Below are 23,022 nucleotides of genomic sequence, written 5' to 3'. Positions count from 1 at the left end.
TGATCGTTCTATTACCAGCAGAAGAACAAAATCAAAGCCATGAAGAATGATGATGGTTTAGGAACGTTCATCCACAGCTGGCGTGACCTCCCTGGGTTCAAGAACCAGGAGGTCAAGTGGGAGGTGTCATGTCAAAAAGAAGAAAAGTAGGAGAAAAGAGGAGTGAACTTGTGTTGGGGTGGAGCTTCCTGTGGTTAAAACACCTGTGCACACCTGTGTGGCCTGTGTGGCAGTTTGAAGACAAAGGAAGGGACAGGCTCTCAACCAAGCAGGTTTTAGCTCATGGTCAAATCACCAGAGACACAACTGGTAAGAAGGAAATTAAGTTGCAGTTATGAATATGTTGTTTATTAAAAGATAGGAGTTGACCAAGAGATTTTGAAGGTATTATGGCTTGTGGCCTGGTAATGTTCAGGTTATATTGTGCTTATGGTTGAGCCACAGTGAAAATGTTTGTTTGAAACTAATTCAATTTCTGTTTTTTAGGTTTTCAACCTAATCCTAAATCCTATCTGTAAATCCCCAGTGTCAACAAAATAAAACACAAAGGAAAAGGATTTGAGTTGTGCCTAGCGTCCTTCTTGGTGATGACCAGCCATTTTCAAGTTTGGGCATGAGCTGAAACATCAGACCAGACATAACTTGACAGTATGCTTTGTTACCAGAATCAGAAATACTTTAACAATCCCAGAGGGTTATTCTAAACAATAAACAATAATAACTGGGTTCCCATCTTTACTAAATGAAGAGACGGCAGTGATGAAGTTCTAGCACTTTTATTGAGAAACACAGCAGAGATCACATAGATGGAATGTAATCGCACCCCACAGTCCCGCTGCAGTCTGCGTCTGCCCTGTCTCTGCCCTGTCTTGCTTTTCAGCTCACACTAATACTGCACAGTGGCCTTGGCCTAAGACAAAACAAAGACAGTCTATCCTAGACAATCAGTATCCCCCAGCAGCTGCAGCATTTGGCCTTGCAATCAGCAAACAGTGGATCTTATGCACAGCCATCATGTCTGCAGGCCTCCTATGCCCTGCAAGCCCCCAGTTTTTTGACGGTCCCTAACTGCACCACCGCGTGTGGGAGGAGGGAGCAGCTGAGAGACACTGGCCAAAATCGAGGTCCCTCAGCCGGATCAACCGTGAACGAGATCCCGCTCATTCTGCGGAGCTTTAATATCCAACTCTACCGCACTATCCGCCAGAGAGATGCCGGCTTGCGGGACAGGGGCGCCAGAGGCGAATCGTCAGAGCACAGGGGAAGAAGGTAACGGCGAGGCCGATGAGAGCTCGGGGGGAATCACTGCTGGCTGGCTGGAGGTCAGACGGACGAAGCCCGTGGAGTTAGAAGTTGGGAGCTCAGAGACCAAGGCAAGGCTAAGCAAGGCAAGGCAAGGCAAGGCAAGGCAAGGCAAATTTATTTATATAGCACAATTCAGTACTGAGACAATGCAAAGTGCTTTACATGATTAAAATATAGGAAAATAAAACAGAATAAAAGCAAGTAGGGATAGGAGCACTGCGGGCGGATCCGGAGCGACTTGAAGGGAGCAGTGAGGCGGCTTTCGACGTCGGCTGCGAGGCCGGAGGGTGGAGGCGGACATCTGCTGCTCGCGCCTTCCCGATCATGAGGAACCACTGCGGAGAGAGGGAGAAAAACGGCTGCTGCCCGCTGAAACCTGACATGAAGCTATCTCTTTCTCTGAATCCCTTAGAAACTATGCTGCAGTTACACTAATAAACCAATAGGGTTTGGGCGTCATGACGTAAGCACTTTGCGTGGCCACCATGTGGATGGCCTCCTTTACCGCTACTCAGACTACTGCCTAAGACTACCACTTCATTTTAACCATGGTAAACCGTTGCTGTGTTGTGGGCTGTAACAGTACAACACATGATCGCCATGGGAAAAACATAGAAAATGGGTTAACTTTCCACCGCTTTCCTGCCTGGAGGCGCAACCACGGAGAACAAGTGTCACAGATAACGAAGAGTCGTCGGCTCACGGCTGTAAGACGATCGAACATAACTTTCCACAGTATCCCGATGTCAATGAGAGTGTGTTCCCTGTATTTTCATTCTGGTAAGTTAAAGATGCACGGTTTTATTTTATAGCCTACACTGTTTCTTTCTTTCAACCGCGACACCACATACATGCATGAATGCGCGCCCAGAGACAGTTGATATAACATTTTATCCTCTTCGGTAGAAGACGTGATTTTGCTTACAGATTGGCGTGAAATCATGCTCTCACAACGACCACGACGTTATCTTAAAAAGGACATCACACAAAGGTTGCCTTCAAGTAAGCAAAACGATGCTTTGAAAAGTGTTGTGTTTCTGGAAAGGCAAGGGGGGTAGCAACAGTACAGAGACTGACGGGTCCGATGGAAGGGCTAACGTTAATGTTATGAGAGTTAAAATAAGGCATCTTTAACGGGAAAATACTAAAAACGGCAGCGGGAAAAGGCTCAAACACGTGAGAAACCTGGAGGGTTTAGGGAGGGTTGGCAGTTAACGTTACTAACTACACCTTTGAAACACATAGCAGCTAGTTAAAAGTACATTACATGTGTGAGTGATTGTTAGCACTAACGGTTAGCAAACTGTGTTCCCAAATGTTTGCTGGCTTTAAGATCTGCAGCTCCTGAACCCATCCATTCGTGAACTGCACATGAGACTCCAAGGACTTGTAGCTTCAGAACTGTTCTGAAGTATAGGCGCTCACACCACAAACAAGGTAGCCGAAGACGTCTGAAATGCAAAACGGTGGCAACAAGTCGTCGTCGGTGCTCCACTCATTTTTGCAACTTCATATGGATCCAAATTATTAATAATGCTGATTTTATCAACATACCGGTCCCTGGCTTCTCTATTTAATGTGTCCCGGTAAATTCCAGATCCTTTTCGGGAGTTTAACATCTTTTTTCTATCTATTCTACCACTACGTCTCTTCGTTCAACGTTATGTCAGTGCTATGTTAACGGTCGCGTAGCCATCAACATGGCCGCCACGTCCCACAATGCAACACGGATCCCAAGCCCTATTAAAATGAATAATAAAAGAAAGTATCACACCAAGCAGACAACACGTTAAGTATATCAAGTTATGTGTTTTACCTACCGCTCCACTGACGTCAGAATCCATGCTGCGGTCTGAAAGTGCATTGTGCTCATACACTGTAAAAATTAATACCCCGCTTAAATTAAAAAAATGTATGTCCATCTGTTGCATCTAATACGGAGCCCCTAAAGGGACATGGAGGAAAAAAAACTATTTATAATTTAAACACATTATAATAAAAATATAAAAATTATAAAAACATTATAATATAAACATTATAATATAAGCGATATCTTTTAATCTTACTTGTGAAAAGTTAGCCCTCGAGCCCTGATGTCAATAGTCCGTTGATTTAAACAAAAATACTCCGCCCAGTGCTGAGGTATCATTAGTGTGTTCAGCTTGAATCAGCAGGTTAGGGTAGCAGGTCGACCGCCCCAGGATGGTGGCCGTAATTCCTATGCCACGACAGTCAGTGCGGGGTCTACTCTTACATTATGTCTATGGTTTTATCCTTTTTACTTTGCACCTCCGCTGTTGTGTGTCTGTTTTACGTCCGGTTCACCGACGTAGGAAAACTTTTTCTTTTAATCTTTTAAAATGTCTCTCACTAATGTCAAGTCCATGTCTGCAGCCAAGTACGGATTTAATGTTGATAGGGTTATTAAAGATAACCCCTTTTTATCCTAGAATGAAGAGCACACAACACAAGTTTTAGACATTTCTATAGAAAGGACAGAGGATGACCCAAACGGAGAACTGCACTCCCTGAAAGTTTGGTATCGTCTGCGCTGGGTCATTTCTGTCCTCTTGCTTTTATTTTCACACATCAGGAGAAAAGGGTCAGGGGGGTTGGGTCAGGAGGTTACAACATGAGGGTTGAAAAAGGGTCAGGAGGCTTCAGGAATTTACAGCATGGGGGTGGAAAGCAAAGAAGGGAGCAAGGCACTCCTTATCTGAGTAGAATTATTTGTTATTCCTGTCTGAGGTTAAATACAACAGAACCTTCCTGAAAGCAAACTCTTAAAACAAACCAAATACCTGTAACTTGATAGAAATAAAATGATTACATTCACATTTTTCCAACATTATCCCCCCTTTTAATAATTTTATTTAAAGCTTAACTTAACCTACTTCAAGTATTCTTTTCTTGCATTCTGCATTTTCAATTTGTTAAGCATTTAACAAGGGAAAAGTTAAACTACGGGGTGTATTTCTTCAAGTGGGATTTGTGAAAGCATTTGATATTGAAATACTACATTTCCCATAGTTTTAGCAATCATAGACTTTAGGCATGGGATTACACAAGCAGTAAAAACACAAAAAATAATAAGAACAATAATAATAGGTGTCATTATTTTTAGTAAAAGGTTCCACCACGATCCTGAAAAGAAGTCCATACTTAGAGGAACAGCATCCTGTGACATTGCTTGTTGCAGATTCTTCAAAGCAGACATAGCTTCAGTAATATGAGTTTCATTTACACCAGAAATGTACGTACAGCAGGAAATTCCAATCATTACACATACGCCACCTTGGCTAGCAGTTTACATGTCCAAAACCATTCTGTTTTGTAGTACCATTAAACGCATTTCACTTAATTGTTTGTTTTGTCCTTTGTTGATGTCCATCGTCATGTTCACTAGAGTCTTCACTCTGTAGTCCAGTTTCTCAAACATCAGCATAGATTTACCAACTCCAAACCACGGGAAAAGTTAAAGTCCTATTTTACTCCCTGTACTCCAGTGCTTATGTTCAGAGGGAACGTTAGAACCCCACATGGGATCATGGGGCTGGAAAACTGAGCTGGAGCTGAGTTCTCTTTTCATCCTATCAGAGGAGTGATGGTCCTTCACAGCCTGAGCTGAGATGATGATAGTGTGGTCAGAAACAAACACAGGTGCACATGTACCTGACCAGTTTACAGGCAACAATGGATAGATGCTGTCTCCTCCACACAGGAACCAGCCACCCTCTGTAGGAAAGTTGACTTGTGGTTTCCACGTAGAACAGCTGGTGTACGTTCCATTAGGGACAATGCTGCAGACAAAGTCAGAGTAAAGGTCAGTGATGGTACTCTGGCATCCTGCTGCATGTCCTACCTTCACCATATCGTTCTCTCTAGGTGAGTGAATACACTGGATGTTTCATTCCTTTAGGCATAACAGCCTTCATCTTGGTGGGATAGCCTGTAACATTGCTGTTAGAGAACAGTGACGACTTTACTCCTTTGCACACTCGTTCCATCATAATCTTCCCAGTCGTGGCATTCATTAATTGAGCAGGCATAAACTGGAATGCATATGATGCAAAACAAATAGCCTGTCAGATGTTCATGGGGGTTATGTACAAGGTAGGCTGCTTGGTAGATTTAGGCATGACAGAACACACGTAGCAATCAGTCTTGTTATGCTACTGGACTGCAGCTCTTGCAAACGTTTCCCATAGGTTGTCATCTTAGTGGTTTGGGATATTACCCAGCCAAATCTTCATGGCAGCGGAGTGGATGAACCTCTTTCCTCTCTCACTCAGCGGATCTGGACTCAAACAGATAATGCACGCACAGCCACAACGCAAAGGAGCCCCATCTGCATGGGAACCCCATTTTTGCTAGGTTAGCAGAGATGTTAATTTTACCCAGGACTCTAAAGAACAGGGATCAGTTGATTTCTTCACCGACGTTGAGACAAGTGGCCCTAAAAAACCAAACCCCTTTGTAAATCGGACTTCCCCACTGTTCCAACCTTTAGGCACTTAACACTCTCTGTAACTTACAGTGGCTGAGGTGACTCCAGGAAGGTCTTTCAGCAATCTTCACAGCCGTTGGCGTGGTCAGGAGCACTTGGAATGGTCCTTCCCACCTTTGGCTCGCCCAGTCTTTCCTTCTGATGACTTTGATAAACACCCAGTCTCCTGGTCTCACTGCTTGTGGATCCTGTGGAGACAAAGGTTCTCCTGGCAGTAAATTTGCTTTGGACACTTTTTTAAACTGCATCATTTCTCTCATATAGTCTGCTAGAGTTTTTCCTTCCTCCTTAGGTGGCGTCTGTTTTGTGAACAGCGGTAATTTATATGGTCTGCCATGTATTATTTCAAACGGAGTCAAACCACTGCTCATTGGAGTTATTCTCTTGTACAGTTTTACTAGGTCCAGACATTCTGGCCATGGCCTCTTTGTTTCTTCCATGCACTTTTTAAGTCTGGATTTAAATGTCCTATTTGTCCTTTTCACAAGTTCTGCACTTTGTGGCACGGTGTTTCTTTAAGGTTATCTGTAACCTGCTTGCCATTTGCTGATCAGAAAATGTGGACCATTTTCACTGTAATGTGGGATGCCAAACCTTTGCATATATCTTTTAGCTACTGTCAGTGCATCTGTGTGTCAGTGCATCTGTGTGCTTTGCTGGAACTATTTCAACCCATTTTGAAAATGCATCAATCATTACCAGACAGTATTTGTAAGGGCCACTTTGTCAGTTCATTAAAATCCATATGCATCACTTCAAAAGGTTCCTTTAGTTCTGGAAACCTTCACTGTTCTGATATAAAATTAACCTGAGGGTAATTTTTAACACAGATCGTACATGCTTCTTTACAAAAAAATATTTTTTTGTATGAATTAAATCCTATGAATTAAATCCATATGTTGCTGTATTATAGTTATCCCTCCCTTTTTAGAACATGGCAATTGCCCATGGCTCAAAATAGCTGCTGCTTGGAATAAGCTTTTAGGGAGAACTGCTTTGTTACAAACTATAGAATCCTTCTGATTCATTGTTGCTACATTTTTTACCCACATGTGTTTTTCTAGAGTTGGCGCTGTTTGTCTAATTAACAACACTTCTAGAACAAGGATTTGCTCTGTTTTTTGCTCTAGGCAAATATCAGAAAGACCAAATTGTAATACATCTACTACATGGGGGTCTAGTGGTTGAATGAAACCAGACCACTCCAGCTGAACTTTCTACAGCCATGGTAGTTGGTCTAACTGCTTGCAGACATGGGGGTAGTGCTGCTGCTACAGGTTTGAGCTTATCACCACGGGGCTGTAAACAACACAGAAGTCGTAAAACTAGAGCTAAGACCCTTGCTGAGATAAGTTTTACTTTTAGCTCTGTGAATTGCTGCTCTGCTTTTAAGGTCCACTGGATTGTCTCTGACATGGCCATCAGCATGTCATGAATAAAATTTTAAAGAAGCTAAGTTTTCTCTATATAATGTAGAATTCAAGCTCTGCAGTAATTACATAATCCAAAAAAAAGACATCACTTGTTTTTTAGTAACTGGTTTGGGCGCACTTACTATAGCAATTCTTCACTTCCTGTATCTTTTTACCTTCTTCTGAGATAACATGGCCTAAGTAATGGACTTAAGTTCTGCACCCACTGCATTTTTCTTTGATAACTTTGTTTCCTGTTTTAGTCAAATGATGTAGCAGCTGTTTTTAAATGCAAATAGAAGGCCATATATGTACATTAATACTTTACTTCCATGCTTTGGATTAAAGCTCTCCAAGCATGTTAAAATAGCCTGGGTAAAAATTGTAGGACTGTCTGCAAATCCCTGTGGCAGGCGCCTCTCTACGTATATTTTTCCTCTTTCTTGAAAGTAAAAACTGAGAATCTGGACATGGTCTAATTATTCCTGCAACCAATGAAATGTTTATAACTGCCATTTTACTTTCCTGTTCTTCATATTTTAGCCCGTACTGTTTTATCTGCAGCCTGAACTTTAATTTAGGAATTATTTTAACTGGTTCTACTGTTGTCAATAATCCTTTATCAGTTGGCCCTGTAGACCACAAAGCATTTGGAACACCTTTTAAATAATTTTCATCGGATTCTGATAGCAAAGAATGTTGGATTATTTTGTCTCATGCCAAATCTTGACAAAAATTTTTTTCCTATGGTAAGCAATACAATTTTTTCATCTGTGTAGAAAACATAACAGTAATTGCTGCAAATTAACTCCCATCTGTAGCGACAATTGTAGTTTCCTGTTTTTCAAACTTTTCATCTGGGGTTAAGCACACATTCATAGTGATTTGTAGATCAGCTAACAGAGTTTCATCCTCTGGATTTGACAATGTGCTTCTAGCATTTTGCATAAGTTTGCTTTTCTCTTTTATTTGGAGCAGAGATGATAAGCATAGTGCACAAAACACATGAGGATTTTGTTGCAGCGACATTTCATGTTCTACACGGAAACCTTCATTCCACTGTGGGTGGGAAAACTGCAATGCCTAATTTTCCCATTAAATCCCATCCTAACAAATTAACGGGGCAAGTTAGTGACATAACTACAGGAGCATACAACCTTTTTTCCTATATGGGGGTCCTTTATTTCTAATGCTTTTAACATCCATTCTTGGGATGTTTGACCATTTGCTGATTTTACAAAAATGGACATTTTAGATGCTTTTACCCCTAGATTATCTTTTATACAAGTTTTGCAGGCTCCTGAATCGCATAAACAAGTAACTGGCTGTCCATTAATTGTAAGCACTATGTATGTTTTTTTTTCTTTCTTTTAATGCATTTAAAAGCTCACATGCTCCATACACATCTATTGTTTTTAATGGCTCTGGATCCCCATTTGCTTTAGGCCCCTAGTCACATTTTATATGAAGAACCGTCCCTGCGGTCTCTTCCTTGTCCCCGCAGATGAGGTGCTTGTAACTGATTGGGACATTCCCTGTATCAGTGGTCGGGTGACCCTTCAATTCCAGCACCCCCCATCTGTTTTTACTGATTTGGGCTGAAAGCCCCTTCGGTCGCTAGGACCGCCCCTGCCTCCTCGGAAACCTCCTCGACGCTGTCGAGGGGTCCAGTGGCTTGGAAAGAAAATATTTCTTCTGGGTCACATGAAGGATCTGCCCAGAAAATGTGTGTGTCCCCCCCCCCCCCTCCAGACGCACCACCTCCCTTTTTTGCGTGTTTCTCTTTTTTGACGCACATATTCCATAACTGTGGTTACATTAGACGTTGCCAGTGTAACTAAGTTGTTTTTTTTTTTAACCCACGCAGATATATGCAGCTGGAAACCTTCCATTAACAAATATAAGTATTTTTATTGTTTTATGGATCCTAAATTTCCAATTATCCGCCCTCCTGTGAAAACTGCTCCCACGGCGTCTGCTGCTGTTCCCCATTTACGCTTCATGTTCAAATATTCCACCTTGTGGGGTTCTGCCTTTATAATTTGCCCTTATTTTTTCCCCAATGTTTTTTTTTTCCCCACTGACGACTGTAAGGCTTGTCCAAACTCATGTCCATTTAAACCATATGAGTTATAAATTCCCTCCATGTCTTGGATCAATAATTCTGGATCTTCCTGCGGAGAATTACACATTCTTCAGTCTTTCTGACTTCTTCTAACGACCACGGACAGAAAACTAGGATTGTTTGAGGCTGTTGTGTTCCTACATTAGCATTTGCGACCTGCACCATAGGATACAATCCTTTGGACGGTCTGTAGATAACGAATGATCTGATTTACTCAGTCCATCCAGGTCTGCATACAGATCTGAAATATCCCTGGGGGGGGTTTAAGAGATTACACGGTGGTGGTCTGCCTTCTTCAGTTGCTACCATAGTTTGCGTTACTTTAGTATTGTTCTGGCGAGTTCTTTTTTATTTAGAGCCTAATTTTGTGGGAGATCAACAGGTGATGGGGGAAGGTTGTCAGCTGGACGCGGCGGTGCTGCAGTCACCGTCGTTCCATCAGCCAACCCAACCCCTCCTGCTGCACAGGGCTGTCTCTCATCCTGCCTATTTTGTGCTTGAATTAAATTACAGCGCACAACGTCAAGCCCTTATATAGCTATAAATATTTCTATAGACATACATACACACATAGACATAGACATACACACACACATTTTTTATTTCCCCTCTTTTTTTTCTTTCTTAGCGCTTATTTTTAGCCGGCACACAACATTTTTCCATTGATTCACCTTCAACACACCATCTATTTTATACTTTTTCTTCCACTTCTCCAAGTATTTTTTTAATATTAAGCAATATATATGATAATATTTATTGCAATAACATTTTAATTTTACTTGGATACAAACTTTTCATCCCCTCTGGGATTTCCCCTTCTACTTTGTGCTGAACCCATCCTAATTACTTTTGCGTTGTGTTTATATCATTTCCAGGACTTTAATCCTGTTTTCTTTTGTTTTTCTTTTGTTTTGTTTTTATATACCTTTCAGGACTTTAACCTGGATTTCGTTTTTTTCTACCTCTTCAGGACTTTAACCTGGTTTTCCTTAACTTCTGCGACGGACTCAAACCGGCAGCTTCGAGAGACTCAAACTCTCGATTAACCTTTGGGGGATTTTTTTTTAATCACCCGTAACATGGGACTTAAACCCTAAACGACGGACTTTAACGGTCGTTTAAAACTTACTTGCTGTGGTGTGCTTTTCTCCCGGTCGGATCCCGTCAATCCCTCGTTGGCGAAAGGAGTAAACCTACGACGCTGGCCCAGCGAGGAAATTACCTCCCGGGACTTTCGACAGGTCCTTGACTCAGACCACCGGTGGGTTTCAGCGTGTCCGCTCCTATCGTCAGCGAGCTGATATGTTGGGATCCGGGTCACGGCACCAGGCTGATAGGGTTATTAACGATAACCCCTTTTTATCCTAGAATGAAGAGCACACTACACAAGTTTTAGACATTTCTATAGAAAGGACAGAGGATGACCCAAACGGAGAACTGCACTCCCTGAAAGTTTGGTATCGTCTGCGCTGGGTCATTTCTGTCCTCTTGCTTTTATTTTCACACATCAGGAGAAAAGGGTCAGGGGGGTTGGGTCAGGAGGTTACAACATGAGGGTTGAAAAAGGGTCAGGAGGCTTCAGGAATTTACAGCATGGGGGTGGAAAGCAAAGAAGGGAGCAAGGCACTCCTTATCTGAGTAGAATTATTTGTTATTCCTGTCTGAGGTTAAATACAACAGAACCTTCCTGAAAGCAAACTCTTAAAACAAACCAAATACCTGTAACTTGATAGAAATAAAATGATTACATTCACATTTTTCCAACAAATGTCTTTATATGTCAGGCCAGTACCAAAATAGAAATCAATAAACTTCTCCCATGGATGACGTGTTTGCGCCTCCATTGTTTTGTTTCTGTTTACAACTTCTTTTTCTATTTAATGTCGGTTGGCAAACAACTATGTGGTGACTAACCAGTAATGAGTGTGGATCAGGTCATTTGTTTTACTTCCGGTTCGCTGACGTAGGAAAACCGTTTGCGAGATCTCGCAATAGTTTTTTTTCCCTCCATGTCCCTTTAGGGGCTCCGTAATCTAAAATATTTGACTTCACAGAATCTAAATAAAGGCGTTTGGTACAACATGATTATTTAATTTTGACTCAAACCATATTACTTAACTTGACCCAATATTAATTCTTCACCTTTATCCAAAATAAATTATTTACATTTCAGTTTTAACCAAACTAATATATTGAAATTGAACCAAACTAATATATTGAAATTGAACCAATCAAATATATTTACATTGCACCAAACTAATATTCAGGCATTAACACCAGGTAATTCATTGGCACCATGAAAGTCATTTTTTATATTTCATTTAATTTGAATCAAAAACAATTTGCATCACTCACATTACACTTAGCACACTCGAGCAACAGTTTTTTTCCAAAGTCATTTGTTGCTCATGTGGTAATGCGCCATGTAGGCTTGGCCACTTAAGGGACGGGGTTCTTATTGGCTGCCTGCACTCGCGGTTGGGCCATAAAAGCTCTGTCTTGGTTGCTGTTTCCCCTGTTCAACTTCTCGCGAGGGCTTGCCCCCCGGCATTCACTTCCGTGTTTGTCCGCAGCTCGCAACAGGTAAGGAGATCCCAACGTCTCCAACCTAAACTGTAGAGCCGTCCGCTAATACTACTCTTTATTGTAGTACGGACCCGTGCAGAGACATGTGCGGACCGAGGAGCCACTCCACGTCTTAACGGTGAGGGATCGGGCCCGTGATTGGCTGTTAAAGTCTGTAGATGTTTAGTTGTGTGTATATATTCTGTTCCAGGCTGCGCTGATTGCTTCCCCTGCTTCTCTCTCTGCATGGCTTGCATGTTTTAGTGCCTTGAATGGTGAGTAGTGGCTGTTGCTGGTGCATGAGCTTTTAAAATGTAATTCTAACGTTCCTCTACTATTTCTAACCTAGACGCTGCCGTTTTGTCCTGTCTGGGTGCATACGGGAATACTTGCGTGCTGATAGCGAATCCGCTGTCGTGGTTACGCTGGACAGTACGGCGTAGTGCCGTATTGTGTCGGCTCTGGTCGGTGCTCCTTGAACACCGTCGGTTGTTCTATTCATACCAAGACTGTTCACCCACCGTGAAGCCAAGGACTACTCACGTGGATACAGCGAGCTCTGATCGGGCGAGCGCTGTCTTTGTTTGTGGACATTTACAACACGTAACCCGTGACGGGTTACTGGGAATAAGTGCAATACATTTTATTCATTTTGTACTGTGCTATTGTAAGTCCATGTGTCCTGAGATTTATTCTTATCATTGTTTGTCTGGTTTCAGGGGCTGAGAGCCCAACCTGGTGGCGGTGGTGGTCCCTCTGGTGGTGGTAGTTGACTTTGCAGTGCTGCCGCACTGTAAGTGGTGGTGTTGTTTTTGTGTTTTGTGTAACCCCTCCTTGGTTGTCCACGTCCCAGAACGGCCTCAGTCCCCTGTTGGTTTGTGTTTTAGCCAAGTGTTTTATATTGAGAAGCAATCATTTTAACAAACTGCTGAAATAAAAGATTAATTATTTTTATTATTGGATTGTAAGTTTCAATAAACAAGTGAACTGGATCAGTGTCTGTGGCCCTTCTTATGTATCCCGCACCTGTGTGCCTTAGGTTTAGTGCTTTCCACTTTATATCCCCCAGGTGCAATTCATTGGTTGATCCCTGTATGGTGCTAGTGTTAGAGTACTAAGTGTACTGCTCCTGCCACAATTGGCGTTGTTGTCAGGATTTACTATAGTTTTCAGCCCAGACCTGTCCCTTTTCACTGTTTATTGTTAAAGGTGTGTATTAACTGTAATTTTTGTTTTTTTTGGTGCATGTTTACGGACAAAACAGCAGCAGTCATTTTCTGAGCAGCTCACCGTTAAAGGTATTTGTAGTCATGGAGGATGAGCTACAAGAATTAAGGCATCAGATCGCTCAGCTAAAGGCAGACAATGAGCGGCTGCGTCAGGAGCGCACATCCGCGGTACCAAGCTCCAGTGCTGGACCCTCAGCAGTTCCTGCGCCCTCCACAGTTCGAACTGACAGGTTAGTGTATATACCGAGGGATCGTAAATGCCCAGTATTTAGGGGCAGGTCCGGTATTAGGGTAGATGAGTGGGTGGAGGAGGCGCAGGCCTGTATGAGGGAGCGTCACTTGGCACCAGCCGACCAGGCATATTTTTTGTATGACCATTTGGAGGGAGAAGCTAGGGAAGAGATCAAATTTCGGCCAAGCGCAGAGCGGGAAGACCCAGCCCAAATAATCTCCATTCTCAAAAGTCTTTATGGCTGCCCTGAATCGTATGTGGCTTTACAGGAGGCCTTCTTCTCTAGGAAACAGGAAGAGGGGGAGACACTCCAGGAGTTCTCCCTGGCGTTAATGAGCTTAATGGACAAAGTTAAGCAGCAAGCTCCAGGACATATGTCTAATGCGGAGGAACTGTTGCGGGACCAATTTATCGAATATGTGTTGGACGGCTCCTTGCGGCGCGATTTAAAACAATATGTGCGAAGAAATCCGGGGGCTAAGTTGCTGGAAGTTAGGGGGAGGCAATCAGGTGGGAGCTGGAGGGCTTGCCTGCTAGTGTGCGAGGCCGTAGTAACTCTGTGCCCTCAGCATTCAGTCTGCAGTAGGCTATTCGCGGTCAATCGAGGGAAATAAACCCCATGCACACAGAGCTCAGTGAAATGAAGAAGTTGTTGAAGAAACAACAAGAACAACTTAACCTTCTCACTCAGAGTATTGCTCTCTTGCAGAGTGCACAACCCATTCCGCAGCGTAGCCGCTCTCCACGTCGTGGCCCTTTTGTTTGTAATCGCTGCCAGCAGCTCGGTCATATTGCCAGGGACTGTGATGGGCCTCGGGTCCCCCGCCCCCAACGTATATTTCCATCCCAACGCCCCTCTGAGCAGCAGCCGGAAAATTAATTCCCACCGTGCCGCAGAGCCAAGGCTCGGGTGGGGCATTTCTAGGCTCAACTGATGTTTGCCGAGGGGTGGCAGATGCACCAAAGCTGGTTGCTTCTTGTCCCCATATTGAGGTCAATATGACGGGGGTTAAGGTACCGTGTTTGCTCGACACTGGTTCAATGGTGTCTACCATTTCAGAGCGCTTTTTCCACACACACTTTGAGCCCTGGGGGGAAAAGCGGCTGACAGCTTGTCATTGGCTGCAGCTACGGGCTGCCAACGGCCTGGCCATCCCATATATTGGTTATTTGAAACTCACTATTGAGCTGTGTGGGAAGAAGCTGTCCCACTGCGGGGTGTTGGTTGTTAAAGACCTCCCTGGAAACGAGTCCTCTCAGGCCCCTGGCGTCTTGGGTATGAATGTCCTCCGTAGGTGCTATCAAGAACTCTTTGCGAGCTATTATCGACCCGTTCGTTGAGGGGTTTGCCAAGTTGGCCGCTCCCCTATATCGTAGGGTCGCCGAGCTGTCTGGCCAACGGTCCAGGAGGAGGTCTGGCCCAAATGACCCTGGTTCTTGGACCCTAGAGTGTCAGCAGAGCTTTGAGGCTCTAAAAGCCAAGCTGTCAGCGACACCGGTACTGGCCTACGCAGACTTCTCCCTCCCTTTTATTTTGGAGGTTGATGCAAGCCATTCCGGGTTATGGGCAGTGCTCGCCCAAGAGCAAGGTGGGAAAGTGCGGCCTATTGCCTATGCAAGCCGGGGGTTGCGCCCAACTGAGCGCAACATGTCAAACTACAGTTAAATGAAGCTGGAGTTGCTTGCTCTTAAATGGGCCATGATCAAGAAATTCCGAGAGTACCTCCTAGGCCACCAATGTGTGGTCTATACAGAGAATAATCCCCTGAGTCATCTCACCTCTGCCAAACTGGGAGCTGTAGAGCAGCGGTGGGCCTCTCAGTTGGCCTCATTTGATTTTGTCCTTCGGTATCGATCGGGCAAATCTAACCAGAATGCTGATTCTCTGTCTCGCCAACGGGGACCTACACTTGAAGTGGCTCCAGTGGGTACCTGTTTGCCAGAACAGTTGCAAGACGTGTTACGAGGTATAGCTACACGAACAACGCAGTCGGTAGTGACAGCTTTTCCTAACGTGCCCCCTGATGATCTCTATGAGCTTCAGCAGTCAGACCCAGTCATCCAAGAAGTCCTGGACTTTTGGCAACATAAACATAGACCAACGGAGGAAGAACGTAGGGCCCTCTCTCACTCAGCTAGTCTCTTGCTGTCCCAGTGGGATCGCCTGGTGGAGATGGAGGGGTTGTTGTATCGTCAGGTCTTTCGCCAGATGGTGGTGGGGCGGTGTATCAACTCCTTTTACCCAGGGCATTGGTAGAGGATGTCCTCACTCAGGTTCACCAGGAGCATGGACACCAGGGAATAGAGAGGACCTTGGCATTGGTGTGCTCCCGCTGCTACTGGCCCGACATGTCTAGAGAGGTTGTCCAATGGTGCCAATCTTGCGAACGGTGTCAACATGCCAAAGACAACAGGCCAGCTGCCCCTGCCTTCATGGGGCATTTACTGGCTTCAAAGCCAAACGAGGTCCTGGCAATTGACTTCACGCTACTGGAGCCCACATCTGCAGGGGTGGAGAACGTCATGGTCATGACTGATGTATTTAGAAGGCAACACTCTTGCGTTCGCTACCCGTGATCAGCGTGCCTCAACAGTGGCCCTGGTCCTGGTGTCAGAGTGGTTTGCCAAGTTTGGTGTCCCTGCGCGCATCCACTCTGACCAGGGCCGTAACTTCGAAAGCACACTCGTACAACAGCTATGTGAGTTTTATGGCATCACCACGTCCCGGACAACACCTTACCACCCAGCTGGTAATGGGCAGTGTGAGCGATTTAATCGCACGTTGCATAATATGTTGCGTACCCTCCCTGCATCTCGTAAACGGGATTGGAGTACATGCTTGCCCCAAGTCTTGTATGCCTATAACACCACACCCCACCCATCCACTGGGGAGTCGCCATTCTTCCTCATGTTTGGGCAGGAGCCTCGCCTCCCAATTGATTTCTTACTAGGGTGGGTGCAGGAGCCTGTTGGGGGGACTGTGCACGAGTGGGTGCGGGAACACCAGACGAGACTGCAGATTGCGTTTGATGGGGCCAAGGAGAGACTCAGCCATGCTGCCGCCCGTAGGAAGGCAAACCATGACCAGCATGTCCGGGAGGCACCCCTGCAGGAAGGACAGTTGGTACTTCTGCGTGATTACAGCATGTGGGGTCGTCAGAAGACCCAGGATCTATGGCATCCTACGACCCATGTGGTACTGCAAGCTCCAGAGGCACAGGGTGTGGTTTATGTCATAGCCCCAGTCGACCAGCAATCCAAAATAAAAAGGGTGCACCGTCAATTGCTTAAAGCTCTGGTCTCCAGGGAGGTGACTGACCAAGCTATAGTCCCAGGTTTGCCAGCACCGGGTTCTACATCTCTTCCAGAAGGCAACCTGTCTTGGGAGGGGGATCTGTTTTTGGACCCCTCAGACCAACCCGGGCTGCCCATGGTTGATCCCCAAGTTAGCCTGGCCTCACTGGTACCAGCACGGGGTGGGCCAGAACAGGGTCCCCCTGAGCAACAGACTCCAGCAGCTGCACAGACAGCCCTTCTAAGCAGTCAACCTCTGACTTGTAGATCCACAAGGGTTACCGCCGGCAAACATCACAATCCTCATCGACTACCGAGGCCAGTTACCATGCCGCCCCATGTCGACTCTGGCCTACCTTCATCAAGTAAGTGACCGTAACAGCAGTTGTAGCTCATTGGCGGGTCGCCGATCCAAATGGCGGGGGTGGATGTGGTAATGCGCCATGTAGGCTTGGCCACTTAAGGGACGGGGTTCTTATTGGCTGCCTGCACTCGCGGTTGGGCCATAAAAGCTCTGTCTTGGTTGCTGTTTCCCCTGTTCAACTTCTCGCGAGGGCTTGCCCCCCGGCATTCACTTCCGCGTTTGTCCGCAGCCCGCAACAGGTAAGGAAATCCCAACGTCTCCAACCTAAACTGTAGAGCCGTCCGCTAATACTACTCTTTATGGTAGTACGGACCCATGCAGAGACATGTGCGGACCGAGGAGCCACTCCACGTCTTAACGGTGAGGGATCGGGCCTGTGATTGGCTGTTAAAGTCTGTAGATGTTTAGTTGTGTGTATATATTCTGTTCCAGGCTGCGGTGATTGCTTCCCCTGCTTCTCTCTCTGCATGGCTTGCATGTTTTAGTGCCTTGAATGGTGAGTAGTGGCTGTTGCATGAGCTTTTAAAATGTAATTCTAACGTTCCTCTACTATTTCTAACCTAGACGCTGCCGTTTTGTCCTGTCTGGGTGCATACGGGAATACTTGCGTGCTGATAGCGCATCCGCTAGTGCCGTTGCCGTGGTTACGCTGGACAGTACGGCGTAGTGCCGTATTGTGTCGGCTCTGGCCGGTGCTCCTTGAACACCGTCGGTTGTTCTATTTATACCAAGACTGTTCACCCACCGTGAAGCCAAGGACTACTCACGTGGATACAGCGAGCTCTGATCGGGCGAGCGCTGTCTTTGTGGTCATTTACAACACGTAACCCGTGATGGGTTACTGGGAATAAGTGCAATACATTTTATTCATTTTGTACTGTGCTATTGTAAGCCCATGTGTCCTGAGATTTATTCTTATCATTGTTTGTCTGTTTTCAGGGGCTGAGAGCCCAACCTGGTGGCGGTGGTGGTCCCTCTGGTGGTGGTAGTTGACTTTGCAGTGCTGCCGCACTGTAAGTGGTGGTGTTGTTTTTGTGTTTTGTGTAACCCCTCCTTGGTTGTCCACGTCCCAGAACAGCTTCAGTCCCCTGTTGGTGTGTGTTTTAGCCAAGTGTTTTATATTGAGAAGCAATCATTTTAACAAACTGCTGAAATAAAAGATTAATTATTTTTATTATTGGATTGTAAGTTTCAATAAACAAGTGAACTGGATCAGTGTCTGTGGCCCTTCTTATGTAACCCGCACCTGTGTGCCTTAGGTTTAGTGCTTTCCACTTTATATCCCCCAGGTGCAATTCATTGGTTGATCCCTGTATGGTGCTAGTGTTAGAGTACTAAGTGTACTGCTCCTGCCACACTCACATGTAAAAAAGGAGAAAAAAAAGTGGCAGCATGTTTAGACAAACAAATATAAACAGGTCATTGTTGCTCCACATCAGAGCAATGAATGAAGAACAACATATGGCTTACCAAGGACAATTAAAAAGATGGAAAGCACATTAATGGGCGACAAGCTTATCTGATCTGAACTTTAATGAAATTAGGTATTTATTGCTTAAGGAGTGTTGACTCTCTAACAATCATTGAAAATACTTAATACTCTGAACTCAGAGCACAACATTAAATAGCGACAGCACTCCACAACAAAAACACTATGCAACTATGCACTGACATTGGTCTCTTTAATAGAAGCCGGCGGCAACTACGGGCTATAACAATGTACCATGCACAGCGATAATGGACACATCGGTTGAATAGTAAAATTGACAATATTTAATTGAGTACACAAGTTATTTCCAAAAATGTTTATGGAGTATGTTTTATAGAACATCTGTTGAGCTTACAACATTAAAGGAAGGTTAAGACTATAGCTTGAGCACAAGTGGGTCATCTGTATCACTGTTTTCTGAGACAAAGCTTTTGTCTAAGTCACTCAAATCAGATAAAACTCTATCTAGGAAACTCAGAACAATATTAGGAGCAGATTTCATGATCTGATTGTGTTAAAATCTTTGGCAGAAAATGTGCTAACTTAAGCGCAACCTCCATGATCAAAGTCAATCTTAGTCACTCAAATCAGGTGGGACACTTTCAACGAAGCTCAGAACAATATCAGGAGCAGCTTGTATGGTCTAGGTAAGATCTTTGATCATGGGGGTTGAGCTCAAGTTAACAAATGTACCACCCAAGTCATCATCCTTGTATTGCAAACTTCCTAGAGACATCAGGCTGCAATACAAATGTCTGCAGGAAGTTAGCATACGTTTTTGACCTGTTCAATGGGCTCCTCAACTCTGTCCAGCATCCTTGATAATTCCATCCTCTCTGCACTTTCGTCACTCAGCAATATGGCCACTCCCATCCGACTCCTCATCTTGTTAAGTTTTGTTGATGTATTAACCTTACTTTTCTGTTGAAACCCCAACAGATGTTTTCTCTACACACTGCACACACACAAATATAATACTGTGCAGTTTTCAGTTCACCACTGAGTTTACAAATCTGGGAAGTCATTTTGTTGGAACCAAGCGCCATCAGGATCTTCTGAAGGGCCTAAAAGCTGAACCTGAAACCTCTTGGAAATAACTTGTGTGCTTACTGAATATTGTTATAAAAAAGGGGAGGGGGGGGGGCTGTTGTTGTAGGGTTTAAATACATCTAAACATCATATTGAAAATACTTAAGTCCCAACAAAAGGTAACACCTTAAAGGCAACATTACACTATGAAAATGACCCCATACAACCAACTGCCACTAAGATCCTCTACCTCAAATTAGAATCTGGTGGCAACTACATACCTCAATGTACAGTGCACTATGATAATGAACACACCTGTTGAAAAGTAATTTCAACAATGACAGTAAGTCCACAGGTTATCTACTAAATGTGCATACAGTAAGTTCAATAACATCTGCCGAGCTTACAACAGAAAAGTAATGCTAAGCATATAACTTGTGTACGACTGTTGCCGGTATCAGTGTTTCGTGAGACAAGGTTTATGTCCAAGTCACTCAAATCAGATGGAACACTGTCTATGAATCGCAGAACAATATCAGGAGCAGATTGTTTGATATTGACTGTGGTAATGAGTCCGGAGTGGCCATAGTGCTAAATTGAATCTCAAGTTGTGTTGATGAATTAACCTCACTTTTCAGTTGTAAGCTCAGACTTTTTTTTACCTATACACATTTTGGAAATAACGTGTGCTTATTGATATGTTGTTCAAAATGTTGATTTTGAAAAGGAGTGTTTTCTTTGTTGTGTACTTTACATACACAGCTAAACTTTGAACGACATATTTGCTCATTTCTTGGAAGGAGTGTCATCTCTCTTAACATCATATTGAAAAGAACTAAAATCCCAACAAAAGCACTCCATTTATGTGACCCTGTATATCAAAGTCCTGCTGAGCAGGGGAAAAATTAGATTTATTATGAAGTACTTGCACAGTCCTGCACACAAATATAGTCACAAACAAAATATGCAGCAGATCGATAGCAATGTCTTGGAATCATTCTGCCTCAGCATCATGCCTCTGGGCATGGTCAGGCCACAGGACCTCATCAACGTCACAGGCAAGCCTGTCCCTTGCTAAACAACAGGGAAAGAATCCTTTAGCATGACGAATCCAACCTTGAATCAATTCCACTCCAATGTTGTCACATGCTGCATCCATTGACTGAAGGAAATTTTCCTGTGCATAAGGACTTCTGTCATAGACCTTCCACCTCCATGCAGAAAAAAAATTCTTCAATGGGATTAAGGAAGGGCGAGTATGGTGGGAGGCACACATTTATAAAACGTGGGTTATTTTCAAACCACTCACATATTCTAGGACCACGGTGAAAGTTCACATTGTTCCAGATTACCACGTACATGGGATGCTCTGCCTGCTCATCACGTCTCAGTAATGCTTCCTGTAGAGCATACAGAAACGTTATAAGATGGGCAGTGTTGTAAGGTCCTAAAGTCACATGACGGTGAATAACCCCGTAGCTGCTGATGGCAGCACATATGGTCACGTTGCCACCACGCTGCCCTGGCAACTTCACAATGGCTCGTTGACCAATAATGTTGCGGCCTCTCCTTCTCCTCTTGGTGAGATTGAAGCCAGCTTCATCCAAGAAGATGCACTCATGAGGCCTCTCCATGGAATCCAGTTGAAACATTCTCTATAGAAATGATTAAAAAAAAAAGTCCATTTTTGATATAACGTAAATTACATAGCATTCCAGGCTTCATGACTCTGTATACATGTGCTGCATTACATTCAACACAGTAAAGATGTACAGTAACTCAATAGTGCTGTATAATCTCTAAACATAACGTATTACTTACTTGTACATATTGATATCGTAGCTCTTTTACCCTCTCAGAATTTCTCTCAAATGGTACTCTGTAGGCTTGTTTGAGACTTATCATGTTGCGTTTCAGGACACGGTCAATTGTGGAGAGACTCAAACTGTTGTTTCCTTCAAAGTTCTCGTTGTCTTCCTCAACTCGCTGTTGTATTTCTCGCAGACGAATGAGATTATTTGAAGGACCATATTGACAATAATGGTCTCCTGCTGTTGTGAGAATATACCTCTCCTTCCACTGGCGTGTGGCAGTCTTTCAATTCTAGCAAATAAAACATCTTGTTAGAATTGTACAGACAGACCTAATGCAATGTAACCAAATACGTAAAATACATAAAATATATTTTTTTATGTAATACCATTACAGTTTTTTTGGATTGCTTACACACTAAAGTTAAAAGTAGTACACTATTAGCAAAACCTTACACTCAAGAAGCAAAACATCAGCCCATATTTGCACAACTATAAACACATTGTCAACCTCACACTTGTTGCAAAACTCTACACACAGTGATTTGCAAAACACTAAACACACTTAACATACATTACACACAAAAATCTATTATGAAGTCACTTCCTTGCAATACCAAAGCACTGACTGTCAAATTACCGCACCTTCCAACCAATTGATTCAACACAGTCATCAGGTGTGCAAACACTTGTTTGCTTACAGTTTTTTTGGATTGCTTAAGCACGATTGTCAAAACAGGGCCCGTGTTTTCAAAACACTACACACAATTAGCACAACCACACACACAATTAGCAAAACACTACAGATCCTTTGCATAATTAAACACTCTTGTAAAAACTATACACTTCTGTTTAAAAGCCACACTTTGTTACCATATGAAACACACACGTTTCACATTACTATACTCTGTTTGCACGAGTTACACTCTGCTGTGATAAACCTAAAACACTTTTAGCACTTCTACTTCCCTATGATTAGAGTTGGCTACCATCAACAAAGTACAAATATAATGTAAATTCACCAAACACTACACAAGACCAATGTTGCAGACTGAAGAAACTCATTTATTTCTCAACACGCCCAAACGTTTGACATGGAGATTCATAAACAAAAACTAGACATTGTCTCTTCGCCTAGCTGGATCTGGCCAGAGAATTTCATCAACATCGCAGGCAATGTTGTCATTAGCAAGACACCTTGGAAAGAAACGTCTTGAATGACGAATCCATCCTTGCATTGCTGCTACCTCCATCTGGTCACAGGCCTCCTCCATGGCTTGGATGAGGGGTACCTCAGCCTGGAGACGGAGATCATATACCTTCCACCGCCATGCCGAGAAAAACTCTTCTATAGGGTTGAGAAATGGAGAGTATGGTGGAAGATATAGGACGGTGAAATGCGGATGTTGCTGAAACCAGTTCTGAACCAGAGCAGAGCGGTGGAAAGACACATTGTCCCAGACAACAATGTATTGCATATGATCGATTTGATTTGCTGCTGTTATGTTGTGCAATTGGTCCAAGAATGTAAGTATGAGTGCTGTGTTGTAAGGGCCCATATGGGCATGGCGGTGGAGGACCCCATTCTGTGTAATGGCTGCACAGAGTGTTATATTACCCCCACGTTGCCCTGGGACATTGACTATAGCCCTGTGGCCAA

The sequence above is a fragment of the Fundulus heteroclitus genome, unplaced genomic scaffold (assembly GCF_011125445.2).
Source record: "Fundulus heteroclitus isolate FHET01 unplaced genomic scaffold, MU-UCD_Fhet_4.1 scaffold_45, whole genome shotgun sequence".
In the NCBI taxonomy this organism is placed as follows: Eukaryota; Metazoa; Chordata; class Actinopteri; order Cyprinodontiformes; family Fundulidae; genus Fundulus; species Fundulus heteroclitus.
The sequence above is the reverse complement of the archived record's forward strand: the minus strand, read 5'-3'. Positions refer to the sequence as shown.